Source organism: Strix aluco, chromosome 5 (assembly GCF_031877795.1).
Source record: "Strix aluco isolate bStrAlu1 chromosome 5, bStrAlu1.hap1, whole genome shotgun sequence".
Classification (NCBI taxonomy): domain Eukaryota; kingdom Metazoa; phylum Chordata; class Aves; order Strigiformes; family Strigidae; genus Strix; species Strix aluco.
This window is the reverse complement of record NC_133935.1, coordinates 173,807-188,131: the sequence shown is the minus strand read 5'-3', so window position 1 is coordinate 188,131 and position 14,325 is coordinate 173,807. Positions and strand designations below refer to the sequence as shown.

Genomic DNA, 14,325 nt, shown 5'->3' with positions numbered 1-14,325 from the left:
AATTTCAGGTGCATCTCCAGTTTTGAGATAAGAGAACATCTGGGAAGGAGTGTATGGGCTGGCCAGCAGATAAGCAGGCTGAGACAAACATCAATTTTACACAGTATGGATCCCTTAGACAAACAGAAAGGCTCGGGGAGGTTCAACACAGAGCTCCTGCTTCAGCCCATCTCTAGTTGAAACCAGCACCACTTGCGCTGCCAACACCGTCACTGCCAGTGGTGAACCATGCCACCAGCAGAGCATCTCTCCATCCCCAGTCCCCACCCAGCAGGTTTCTGCAGCAGTCTCACCGCTCCGAGCAGCCCTTGCCTTTCACACCTTGTCACCTACTGCTTGATATTTTCCAGATACCTCAACCTGCAAGCTACTGCCATGTGAACTTCAGAGGGACAGCTTACAGCTTTAATCACAAAAGAGAACACAGCCAGGCTCCCCAGTGATCACTTATCAAACCTGATCAGCATCAACTCAGCCTTTCAAGAACAGGAGAAAGGGAGAACTAGCCAATTTATTGTAAGGAGAGCTGAAGGGATGACAACAGCTGGTTTTTCCATCAAGACCTTAAAAGTTCCCAGTGCTTTCTGACAGTGGTTTGATGCCCCAGGCTAAGAAAAGACCCATCCAAGCCCCTCTGGGCAAGAGCCATGGGCACACCTGGGCCATCGCCTCCCAGACCAAGGATGTCCCAGCCAGTTCCAAGGGAATATCCGTGCCTGCTGGCACCCTGTGCACCCCATGGCACAACACACCTTCCTCCTGAAGCAGCAGCTGAGGTGAGTTCCCTTAAATGTTGACTCATACCACTTAGTTTTGCAATCAAAGATCATCACCTGTCCTGCTAATCCTAGCCATTTCCCAAACCCCAGAGTCATGTTACTGTAGACATACTACGCCAAGTAAAACTGTAAGAAAGGGTGCAACAAGTTGTCCAGCTATCATGCAAGGTTTGCACATGAGGGTGTGGAGATATGGGTGGTTGGGCGGGCAGGTTTAACATGGAAGTTGCAAATTTAAGATCTTAAAAGACAAAAAATACTCTGTGTTCCCTTACGTTATTTCAGAACGGAATTTCTTAGTTACACCAGTAAAACCAGGGAGGGTAGCAATGAAGTTCACCATGGGGAACCGCACTGGTTCAGGTACCCACCCCAGTACCTGCCCCTACCATGATCACCTTCTGGCTGCGATGTCCCCCTTCTTCCTTCCTTCCTTCCATTCAAGCTAATGTCCCCTCTCCCACCACCCTTCTCCCTCTCCTAATACTTTCCTACTCTCGAGTGCCTATGATGTTTGTGATTTGCAGTCAACCCCTAATACACGACAGCTTCTCCCTTCTCTTTGCTGCTTGCAAACACTTAGGAGGAAGCATGAAAAAAAAAAAAATTTAAAATCCCAAACAACCCTGCCCTCAGTTCTCATGCTTGGCACGACTGCAGCCACAAACAGACGACGGCAGGAAAAGTCTTCAGCCCCACGGCTGCTGTGTTGGACCTTGGGGCGATGGTGCTCCACGAAGCAGCCACCACGCAGGGCCAACTCTCAAGGCTCTGCCAAGCAGAATGACATGCAATTCTCACAGCTGAGAAGTTACCCAAGTTTTGGTGAATTTGCATTGGGGGGAAAAGGAGAAGGAAGAAGTATCCAGATAGTCAGGTACCTCCCTCCCTCTCTTAATTTCACATACCTAAGTAACACACAGAGATAGTAAAATATCTCCAAGAAGTTCCTTGGTAAGGGTATCAGCATGATCTGAGCAACTCGCCCTGAACACATTCTTGGAAGCACTCACAATTTTTGGATGCAATACCTCAAAAAAATTACAAAACACAAAATTAAAAAAAAATAAACACAACAAAACAGCCCAAGGCAAACATGCAGCTCCCCACATGCTGAGCTGCTGATGCTTTTAAGCAGCTAAAATCGAAGTCCAGTGAGAGAAGTTGTCAGATGACAAAGGAGAGACACAAAGACCTCACCACAAGAGTTCCCACCCTGCAAGTAAAGCATGAAAGCTTGCATACCAACTGCTCCGCACTTACTGCTTCGAAGTCCAGGTCCCAACCCAGCCCTGAGGGCTCCCCAAGCCCAGCAAGGGAAAAACATCCAGATTTGTGAAAAGCCACATTCAGCTCCTCAAGAAGTCAGCTGACAAGTAATCAGCAATTTGGGTATCATGAGAAACACTGGATGAAACCAGAGCCCTGTGAGCATGCCGTAGCTCACGACAGCTCTGCTCAACACTGGAGGGGAGCACATACAAATGAGGTATCAGCTATATAAGAGATTCAAAGGAAAAGAAGAACAATACTGGCTGTGATACCTTCATGCTGCCGTTCCTCTCTCATCTAAGGCATCAAGGATATCTGTCCCACTCAGTAGAAACAGAAAACTAAATATAACATTGGAGTTAAATCTTGAGCCCCTAAAAAAGGCTCGGCAAAGTTCTGCATCCCCACATAGAGCGCATGGCTGAAGACAGCTGCTTTCTCCACCGCCTTCACTAGCAGGGCATGCCCAGAATAAAGCTGTGTTAAGTCATGCAAGACTTTTGCCAGAAAGTTTATCAAACAAGACATCTGAAGCCAGCCAGAAGGTGGCCAGGGAACCTCTGAGAACCTGTGGAAAAGCAGCCACAGGATTTTCCAAAGAAAGATGAAGAAATTCTTTGTGTGATTTCCATGCTCCTCTGCACCAAGCCACTTTTCACCAAGCAGATTATCTGTCCTCCACAAGAGGACTAAACAGTTCTAATGCTGTCCAGTGCTGCAAAGCACCTTTGCAAAAGCCAAAATTCACGAAAAAATAAGTTCTAACTAACTTTGAACAAGTAGTCAATATTGTTACTGTGAACTTCCTCTGTAACAGAGCACATAATTCCACAGCTCACTACTTACAGCACCCACCTTTTCTGTATGGCATGCCACACATTTGGGGGTCTTGTCAGTTAATTAAGCAGCTGTAAATCAAGCCCTATAGCCTAGTACAGTTGTATAAAATTATTTCTGCAAAATGAAGTAATCCCAGACGCCATTCTGAGCCAACAACTTCCACTACAGCCCGTGGTGGTGGTGGGGGAATCCTAGTGTGGCATGTGGTGGATGAAACAGGAAGGATTAGTTTCTATATATGCCATGTGTTACACAGTCCCTGTTTAGGATGGGTCACTTTTCCCATCTCAGTCTCAGATGGAAAACAAAATGGGGAAAATACTTCCAAATACTACAGAAAAGGTTTCCCCTGCTTCTGGTTCAAGGGGGAAGAGTAGGGAAGGAGCAGAGAGATCCCCCAGCAGGCAGTGATCGACACCCTCCCCAACAACCCTAACTCCATTTACACATTGCTTTGCCTTTGTAAACTCCAGACAATTCGTCACATACCTTCAACCACACACTGAGGAGTGACAACAACATCAGTAAGTTAGACAACTTATTTAAAAACAAACACCAAAAAGCACCACCACATGCATGTAACTAAATAGTTAACAAGGTTAGGCAAGATCATTAAAGAGAAACAGCTCTCCCAGTCCTTTTGTTTTCTTGCCTTTTTTTTCCCCCTCTAGTTTAAACAAGAGGTATGTTGCTCTTCTAGTACAAGTCAGGGAGCCAGGAACACAAGTTGATTTTGTTCCTCCTTTCACGGCCTAAGGTCACTTGACTTCTTGTTCTCCTTCCCCATCTGTAAAATGGGGCAAATAATGAGAAACCACTACACAGTGTTATAGGAATTACTAAATTCATAGCCGTACAGTTATTTGAAGATGCAAACAAAGTGCCAAGCATTATTACTAGATGATGAAATGATATATTTTCTCCCCCAAGCTATATAGAGGAAGAAAAAAGCCACGCAAACAGCCAACCACATTCCTAATGAGATGCAATACTCAGAAAGTGGGACATCTTAAAACAGACTGGACAATCTTCTTCCAGCTCACGAAGATTATTCCCAATACATAAACCTCACAGGATTATAAATGGAAGAAAAGAAATGTATCATTTGACCAGGGTTCTGCAGACAAAACAAGCTCCTCTAAATAAACAGGCAAAATGTACATTCTTTGTCCTGAAGAGAGCAAAAAAAATTCTCAGAGAAGTAAGGCAAGAAATGAAATTAGATTTAAAAGCTTTGTGGGGGATGAATTTATGTTTTCTGAATATAAAGCAACTGTCAGGACTGGGAAAAGCTATTAAATAAAAAGGACTGAATGGAAGGCAGGGAAATGCAGTGTGCAAGAGAGGTCACATGTTAGATAAACAGGGTAGCATGCTAATTATTTACAGATAAATACAACTCCCTCTCTCTACAGAGATTTATGTATATTAAGAGAGCCACCATCAGTACTGTGGGTGAGCATAACGTCGTTAATATTAACATTATCCAAACCACATCACATAAAATGTGAAGAACAAAACTGTAATAACATACTGCTTTCTGCACACAGCAACATTGACTCTCAGAAGAAAGGAAGGGAGAAACAACCAGAAAAACCCTGCCTCCTTCCATCCCCGTCACTACCTGCCAGGGCAGCACTCTCCTTCCCCATCCCTTCCAGTTGGAGAGGATCATGGCTCAGCTGACAGTCTTACATGGGACAGGGGTTGTCATTCACACAAGAGAAATGTTAACTCAAAAATAAATAAATAGATCAGTGGTTTTAACTCTTACCGAGCCCAGCAGCAAGTCAGGTCAAAAACTGACCTTTGATCAGTAACCCCAGGTCATTTAATGCCCTAACACCACTCCAGCAACATACTGGGTTATGGCAGGGGGAGGTCTGGGCAAGGGGAAGGCACCACATTTCCTACAAACAAGGAATTTTACCTTGCACTGGACCCTTTGCTGTACAGCAGTCTTGGGTAACACGTCAACACAAAGGCAATACCCCCACTCTACACAGGCTGAAGCTGCGGCGGTGTGAGCTGCGCTGTGCCCCACACCTGCCCCAGCACACACACCACAACCCCCCTGCTCCAGCAGCCAGGCAGGAACCGGCCGGGTGGCCTGGGGTCTCCCTGCACCCCAACCGAGGGCACTGTTACACCGCCGGTAAACACACACGGCAGGCTCTGGGGAAATGTTTTACATTATTACTATTTTGAGCACATTTTGGTTTAGCACAACTATTAAAAACCCAAGAAACTCTGTGTGTGGGCTGGACCCCTGCAGGACAAGTCATCAAGTGCTAATAAACGCAATAATGACACATACACAGAATTAGCCTTGTACTTCTTTCCCTCCCATATTCAACGTGACATTGGTGGGGGAACAACAAACTCTAATTTTTGCCTTTTGCATACAGGCACTGTAACAGGGTGGACTGGACATGTGCTATTTCAGTGCTGCATGTGCAGACTATTGTCTCAGTTTTGTACACCCAGCCAATCTTCAGTCACCAAGCGCAGACTTTAACTCAAAGCAGTCCCAAGAACTGGTGGAGCAAGGTGAAGACCTACCTGAAAACCTGCACGGATTTTGCTAGGAAAGAGCAGCAGCCACACGAAGTATGACTGAATCTGGGTACATGGACATAGCCAAGGTCTCTGTGTCTTCATGGCACCACATTAAAGCAGTTCTGTCTTCTAAGGCTTATTTTAAAAGCCTTATTTAGCTTTTCTGGATTATTTATACACACTGACTTACTGTGGGCCATGGTTGGACTGTCAGCACCACGTTTAACATGGTGCTTGCTAGGGAGGGAACAACAGAATGGGAATCTGCGCTTCTATGGCTAAACAGAGGCAGCAGGAAGAGGCACCAAAATGCCACTTGAGACACATCAGCATATTCTGCATGGCATGATCGGAGCTCAGACAGCTGGACTGAACTTGAGGCAAAACACAAAGCCCGTATTCCTCCCCCTGGCTGAGAGCAGCAGACAGCAGCCCAAAACACAGCCCACTGCTCCTGTCAACACTGAGTCAGGCACGGGAACTTCTTGTCATCTTGTTAGGAGAGGCTCTTATTTATTTGTTCAATGGTGAAAGCAAGCAGCAGCCGGAGAAATCAGATGCAGCTTTCTGGATCAATTGCTGAGGGCATTGGGTCTCAGCATGCCTCCCCATACCAGAAACACGCCAGCACCGGAGCTACAGCAAGGGAGGAAGGAGGACTGAGCATCTGCCACTACAGCCTAGGATGGACACAGACACACACCCCTTCCCAGGCGGAACAGTACAAGTGACAGGGAAAACAAAGCAGATGTAGGTCCCAAAACTTCTGCTGTTCCTGGAGAGGGGAAACCAGCAGAGCATCTGGAGAGCTAAGAGGTAGAAACTTCCAGAGAAGGCAAGACATTAGCACAGTGATGCCAGCAGACGGAAAGTCTCCAAACACACATCCAGCAGAACGTGGCTGCCAGCCAACATTGGACTTTTAATGATGTTTTTACAGCCATGACCAACTCAAATCCAGCTAGAGTGCAAGGCCAGCTGGAGTGTAAATCCCAGCAACTCTGATAAGCAGCAATAAAACTGAAGAAATATAAGAAATGTAAATGGGAGACAATAGGTGATAACCAATCCTGGAACCAGTAGACCTCTGATTAAAAACCGCGGGAATAATTTGGCATGGGAGTTTGGGGTTCCTGACAAACAAGGAGCAACATCCACTTCTTTCCAGGTCCAGTGCAAGACCTCAGGCAGCCTGTGAATCCCAGCGAGCTCACACACAGTGATTTAGTGTGGGAAGGGTCAGAGATCCAAGAAGAGGTGCTCCAAAGGCTATGGCGAGGAAAAGGGAGCAAAAGAAGGGAAATAACATTTCAAATGAGACACCAGTCCTCACATACTGTGGGCCTGCAGGGAGTCTAGGGATGCAGGACACACTAGGGAGCAGCAAGGACCAAAGCCAGGACAGCCCCAAGCCCCTGGCAGCAGCACACCAGTGGTCCCCGGCAGCAGAGGGGGTGCTTGCTGCGCCTTCCAGACTCCAGTGACTGTCAGCAAACCTGTGGGTACAAGGCAAGCACCCCCTTGGGCCGCAGGCTCTTAAACACCTGAGGAACAGCAGCCACTGCTGACGGCATCAGCTGGCCCCAGGGCGGTGCAGGTAACTCAGGGCATGCAGGGGCACAGGAGAGGGATCCAGCCCATCTGCCACAAAGCGTAGACAAAAAGGCAAGTCCCAGCCAGAATGGAGTGGGGAGACACACATTATGAAGCACAAAGACAGCAGCAGAGAAGCCCAGTGCAGCTGTGGGGCAGAAGCTGACAGCTGATGTAGACAGACTTTCAGGGGCCCTGGACAGGTGAACAAATAAGTGACCAGATGTGCCTTCTGCAGATGTATCACAGGAAGGGAGGGATGCTTGCTTCTCCAGCAGGGCAACACCACACCTCAGAGAGGACGGTACAAACCGATACCGCACTTCTCAACCAGGGATAAGGCAAGGATGAGCAATTCAGAGGCGAGAGCAGCTGAAGGGCAGCAAGCTAAGACAAAGGATGCAGCATGCTAGGAGACACTGGTCTGGGCAAGCTGTTATACAGGGTAGGAAAGAGTGCAGCAGCGTGAGTCAGAAGGAGAGACCCAGCAAGCACCCAGGGCCTCAGCCATGGTGTTACAGGGCGAGCACATCCCAGCCGCGGGGTGTGTGGCTGAAGTGCAGATGCGGCAATTCCACCCAGCTCTCCAGCTGGAATTTAGGATGCTAAATCATGCTAGATCATACTGCAATATCCAAAACAAAGTAGATGAGGAATAACCATTCCCAAAACAAGACTACCAGCTCTGATGTGCACTAGGCTACTTGGATCAAATCAGTCTAGACCAAATGCAAAATGGCGCTCCTTGAAGTCAACTAAACTGGGCCATTACCAAGGGCCAGTGCAACAGATAGTTTATTTTGCCAAATGCGTTTTTCACATAAACTTGCCCCAGTAATCTGAAAGCTCTTAGCAGTTTCTCTGCACATTGCCATAGACATGCTGAGTCAGATTAACTGTGCAGCTGCATCACACAGACACAGCAAGTCCAGTGGGCCTGGTACTGGAGCCCTGGCACTGCTGGAGCCCATCATATGTCACAGAACAGCTCCAGTGGTTGTTTCAGTTTTGTTTCTTAGATAATCAAAATACACTTCAATACTCTGCCACAGTCCATATGTTAATTCCAAATCCACTGTCTTTAAAATGTGGAAAGCCTCCCTGAATCTTAACAGCGGCTCAGACTGTGTTAGGGGATGGCTATCCTTTAAAATATACCAAATAAATGGATGCCTACACAAACAGAAGCAGCATGACATTCTTCTACAACTCCTGCTGGAAGCTGTGTATAGCATAATTTTAATGACATTTGAACTGAAAGCCTAAAGGAGCTGTTGTGTAAGGTATCAAGCAAGAAAACCAGCAGATATGTAGATAATAGACATCAGCAATGCTGTGGGTTAGATTACTCACCCAGAGGAGCAGACTTAATGCTGATCTCCACTGTCACTCTTGAGCAAGCACTACTGATCCATATAAACTTCTGACACTGAAAAGAGAGAAATAAAGAATTTAATTAATCACTATGAAGTCCGAGGCGACTTAACAATGATATCTTATAAAAGTTTATGAAGTGACACAGGAAGTACAGTGGATGACATACATAACAGCATTTTTAAAAAGCCAATACCAAGAGACTGAAGGATGACAACTGATGTAAAAAGGAGAAATAAGCCTGTTTATTCCAAATAATTCCCAGCAACATTATCTCCCAGTATTTCTACATTACACAGATGGCCTGTGCCTGCCCTCCACCTCCCCAGTTGATCATACACACACAAAACAAAGAAGGTGCATGATGCCTTGCAAGGCTTCCTTCTCACTATTGCAACGTCCAGAAATCCCCACCAAGCACCCTACAGCACTGAACGTCTAGAGATCAGAGCACGAAGTGAAGTCAGTGGAAGTCAGAGCAGCCCATAGCACTGAGCCAACCCTACAGCTTGTTCCCAACAGCTACTCCTGAGTCTCTTTACTATGACTATTTTGGTAAATCAAAGATGTTCTCTGTTACTGTTGTTTGACAGAAAGTTTTAGTCATGGATACTCCCATCTACAGATCGTGGTCTAAATAAGAGCTATTTCATGTGGGAAGCTTGACAAAATTGTTCTGGGAGAAGATTCTGGGTAAACTTTGAATGTGAAATGCAGAAGGGAAGTTTAGTGAATAAAACTCCAGACGAATAACAAAAAACTTCTAAACCTAGGCAATTCCATGAGCTCCCATTAGAAGAGACTTAAGAATCAGTAAGTCATATATGAGTGCTCAGTGAAACACAGAGGGTAGGAGGATTGAAACAACCAGGAACACTGCAGTCTACCTCCACCTGGGACACCGCGCCAGCATGCCGAGATGCTGCTCTCCAAATGAAAATCATGCTAAGAGCAAGAACAGATCTTACCAAATTTACAGAAGTTTAGGACTTCTGTAAAGCAAGCAACATGATCAGAAAGCAAAGAATCAGCTCAAAAAAAAAACCCAAACAAAAAAGTAGGACTACAGAGACACAGAGTAACTAGTTGTTGACTTGGGACAACAAAGACCAGCGGCAAATATCCAGAAGGTGTAAACCAGAACAGAGAGAATTCAGCCCATGCATGACTGGGAGATGAGCAACACACACACGCAAAAAAATGCATTTCAGGTCTAGATACTAAAAAGCTATAATAGATGGTCTCAGGACACACAAATGATTGGGTGATCATTGCTTCTCAGAGCACTTTTTTGACTGGATTGAACAAAAACCACAGGGGAAAAAAAAATTACACCAAACACAAACAACAGGGACATATGAATCTGTGCAAGCAGACTCTGTCATGGGATTGGGGCTTTAGGCTATTTCAACAGAATAATTATGTCCTGAGCCCCATAAAACACAGGAAAAAAAACATCTGTCAGATGGAAAAAGAGACAAAACATGGTAGGCGGGGAAAAAAAAAAATATTTGAGGTTTCTGTAAAGGGTACTGCAGAATGTCATGGATGAAACCACAAAGCTAGGGGAAAAAAGTCAGTTAACAGTGTTATTTTAAGTCTGCTTAAAGTAATACCAAGGGCTGAAATGGAAAACCTATAATTAGACAGAGCTCCTCCCCTTCATTCCAAATACCCAACTCCAGCTGAGCCAGACAAGGCCCACAAATTGACAGGATCTTTGGGATTCCCAGTGCCCCGGCTGCCAGGACCCACAGGCAGCAGTCGGGCAGCGGAAAGGAGGTGCAGAGCCCAGCGGCTGTGGGATTTTGACACTGTGCCTTCACTGCGTGGGGCTGGCCAGCTAGCCAGCCAGCTGCCTGCTGTCACAGCTGGTCTGCCCCTCGACACCCGCTTCAGAGGCAGTCAACAGTCCTGCCCGAATTTCTTCATCGCCTTCTCCACCACAGAAAGCATTTCCAGTGCAGGAAGGTCCCAGCAGCTTTTCAGAATGAAGCTCCCTCCTGGTGCTGCCAGGTCTGTCTCCCTCCATCGACACCATCTTAAGGACGGGACAGTCACACTCCCCACAAGTGCTGATCTCCAACCGATCTCTTCTTCCCAACGTGGGCACCGGCAGCACCACAGCTATTCCCTAGCCTCTCTACAATGACTATTTTAGTAAATCAAAGATGTTCTTTGTTACTGCGGTTTGACAAAGTTTAGTCATTTCCTTCTCAACAGAGTCAGTCACACACGCACAGCCCACACCTCGGGCAAACTGTACGGCCACTCGCTATCGAACGAGGGAGGGAACACTCGCATGCATTTCTCAAAAGTGAACTAAACTGCCTTAGCCCTTACCTTGTGAGCTGCCACCACAAGGATTCAGTTTGTTTCAAAGGCTGCTAGGGAAGTGGTCTACATTTCCACTCCCTCCACTTCCTTCCTTCCTCAAACTCAATTTAATTTTTACTAATGAACTTCCCCAGAAATCTCAGACTCCCTCCAATCCTACAGCTAAGGAAACCTCTCTTTCACTGAAGACTCTTTTCAAAAGTAATTCCTATAGGGCCAGCTGTGACATTCACCCCAGTATTTCTCCTGGCTGAACAGGGCACAGGACACAGAGATCCAAGGGGCTTTACCCTGCGACCTGCATCAGGCTGTCAAGAAGGCTGGCAGCCCCGGGGGGGAAGTCTGGAGCTCAGGGACGCTGGGTGAAAACTGGGACTTGTTGGATTCTTGGAAAGGGTGGAGTTTTTCTGGTTTAGCTGGAAGGGTAAATTATCATCCGAGAATGGCAACCGAGGGAATAGCTGCTCTTACATCACACACGATAAATGCACCACAAAGCCCCGACCAGAGGGCACACAGGCAGCCAGGTGTGGGGGACGGGAGGTCTCCAGCCTCGACAGCAAGAGCTAAGATCTCCACTGAGTTCATTCTAAGTTCAATTCCAGTATCAAAAAAACAACCTCCAAGAAAACCACACTCATAATCAAGAGACAATTTTTAGGAACGATCATTTAAGAAGTGCAGGACTAGGCAAACCAGGTGAGATAAAAGTTAATTGGGTTTTTGCTTTCATACAGAGAACATCACAAAATATAGATGCCCTGGAGGAACCTTTCCAGTACCCCCAGGGAAAAAAGAAAAAAAGTACTGCAAGACAAACATAAAGACAGACAGAAAAGAGGTGCGCAATGTGAAATTTTTTTGTCCTTTCCAGACTATAATCCCTTAACCAGGAAGAAAACACAAATCCTAATCCTACAATCTTGCATGTTCAGCAATAATATTATACCTTGCCGATTAAAGGTTTTCTACAATAGCCACCCATTCCTTTTCAAATTCAAGAAGCACGGTTGCTTGCAATTACACACTGTATGAATTTAAACAGGACACAATCCTATGCCTAAAGACCTGAAAAATTCACGTTTCACTATGTTTAGGGGCACAGCTTAACAAGGAAGCTGCAGCACTATTTCTTTGCTTTGTGCCTACCAGAAGCTTTGTTTCAGGAACATTTTTGGAAGAATGCAGGAGTACTGCAAGCAAATAATCTAGTTTATGTCCGTTCTTTACTAGAATCTGCTTTGCCTAATCATTTCTGATCAAGAAAAGAAGGGCTTTGAGTTACAAGATCTGAAAGAGTCCCTCCTCTCTACTAAAAGCTAAAATATTACTCTCTAACATAGGAGTAGTCACAGCCCAATTCAAATTACTCCTTCTTCCCACACACTTGCTTCGTGTGTTTGTGTTTCAGTTAAAAAGCTACTACAAAATTCTTCCTACATTTTTAAAAGAAAAGGGAGTGATACATTCCATGCGCAATGGGACTCAAAGAAGTTTGTGTTTAAGTATCTCCCACCACCCCCTCTGACCCCAAGGCGCTCCATGAGCTACACACAAGCTTCCTGCACACACACACATGCCTGAACTGAACCCAAGGGCCAGCCCCACTCAATTATCATGTTTTGTAGTTGGACCATTTACACCTTGAGGACATGGTCAGACTGGTCGGGAAGTCACCTGGGCAATGGAGTTGGGACTTTCAGCACCAAGAAGTCACACAGGAAGGAGGGACCCAGGCAGAAGGGCTGTGGCTGGCAAGGCTCAGCCTGCCGCAGGGCACAGCACAAGAGGCGGTCGCCAGTTTCCCAGATCAGGAGTGTTTCTTGAAACCCATGCTGAAGGTCCAGACAAGCTGCTCTGGCCTGCGATGGGAGTGGACGCTACCTGTAACACCGAGAGCTCGAGGCAGGCACAGTTGCCTCTCCAGGAAACATCTGACAAGAGCCGGTGCGTGCCCGGCAGTCCGCAGCTCTGCACACATCCTGACCTCTCCTCCCTTCAGAGCAGGGACTCACGAGCCTCTGCTTTCTCAAGGTAGGATTGCTTGGATCTCTTCCGACAGCCACCCCTTTCTGCAGCTTGTCTGCCAGAAGAGGTGGCAGGAGGCCTCTTCTGCCAAGAAGCCTCCTCTGCCTGCCCCTTGTCTGCCACACACACCCCTCTGGGCAACAAAAGAAGAGCGAGTGCTCAGCTTCTTCCAAGTCACTCTCCACCCGCGGCCATGGCGCCTCTTTGCCAAAGCCCAGCCACGCTTGCAGGAGCTCGGCCAAGCCGTGGCTTCTCACAAGTGTACACAGAGGCAGCCCAGAGGATCCCACACAGACACAGCTCCTTCTTGTCAAGGCATGCACAGGCATTTCTGCAATCTCATTATTTGGTTTCCCCCTCATCTATATATATATTACTTTTTTCAGAACTTGGCCATACACTTTCACCCTTTCCAATGGTAATACCTAGCTTATGCTGAGCAGTAAAAAAGCATCGGTTTGTTTTTGTTCTTTTTAAAGCTTACGGTGAGAAGATTCTTGCTTGAGATGCGTATTTGATGCTTGCATACTCTGCCTTTAGTCTGTGTTAACAGTTCATTTTTCCTTTAAAATTTTTTTCTCTGTAAAGAATGAACCAATAGCTACTAGATATAATGACTAAAAAATTTATGAAGGAAAATTAATAACATGTATATTTCCAGGAAGTCACCAATGCAGACTGATTGCATCCAGTTATCTTGCCTTGAAAAGGTGGGTGGAGGATTTAAAGCCAAGAAGCAAAGCAATGTAGGAACACTTGAATGATTTGGGGATCTAACGATTTTCCATGGAAAAAGTCATTGACGCATGTCTCTTATGTTGGCATGCTAATGGTACAATTTTTTTGTAAAATGCCTTTGGGCAAAGGCTGGTTTGAACCTGAATGGAAGCAATCAGGGCTGCAGTTTGAGTAATTTTCCCACATTTGTATACATCATCTATCCACACCAAGTATCACCCATCACCCACCAATACACAATCTCTGTTGCATTTAAATCACCCTGTCCCTGGATATATTTTTCCACTGCTGCAGACGACGTAACAGATCTCTTATTTATGATAAGACAGCCTAGTTGCAGTTAGACAAACACATAAAACGCAGATGCTTTAGCCCTTATTTTTGGTTTCTAGAAGGCTGCACATCTTTTGACACAGACAAAAACCACATAGCATCCACGTTAACAAACCAGTCTGGTTTTGGATATTACTACACCCACAGCTGAAACCCAAAACAGTACTTGTTCATCCTGCAAGTGCCAGCCTTGAGCTTAAAAATCAAGTTTTGATCCAAAACTGAGGGGGCAGGGGGGAGTCTAGCACACACACAAACCTGAAGCAAAAACTAAAGGGACCTGAGTAAAACTAACCACATCATTAACTCCAGTGACCCAAGCAGCTGGTATCTCATACAACAGCATTTCCTACCACAAAACAGTACATCTGAACAATGTACAAGCACAAATGTCACTGAATCAACATACCAGCATTGGAGGATACAGACAACACTGCCAACTGCGCCACAGCAAAGAAACACTTTCTGGAAG

At 46.0% G+C, this 14,325-nt stretch overlaps 1 protein-coding gene across 14 annotated transcripts in view; it reads right to left on the bottom strand.

The window, feature by feature from the left end:
- The window catches only part of PPFIBP1 (PPFIA binding protein 1), a 115,947-nt gene that overhangs the window by 74,912 nt on the left and 26,710 nt on the right, over positions 1-14,325 (bottom strand). For all 14 annotated transcript variants that reach the window (XM_074825527.1, XM_074825531.1, XM_074825530.1 and 11 more), the window contains exon 2: positions 8,397-8,472. The gene's annotated coding sequence lies outside the window, so the exon portion shown is untranslated. The remainder of the gene's footprint in view (positions 1-8,396; positions 8,473-14,325) is intronic.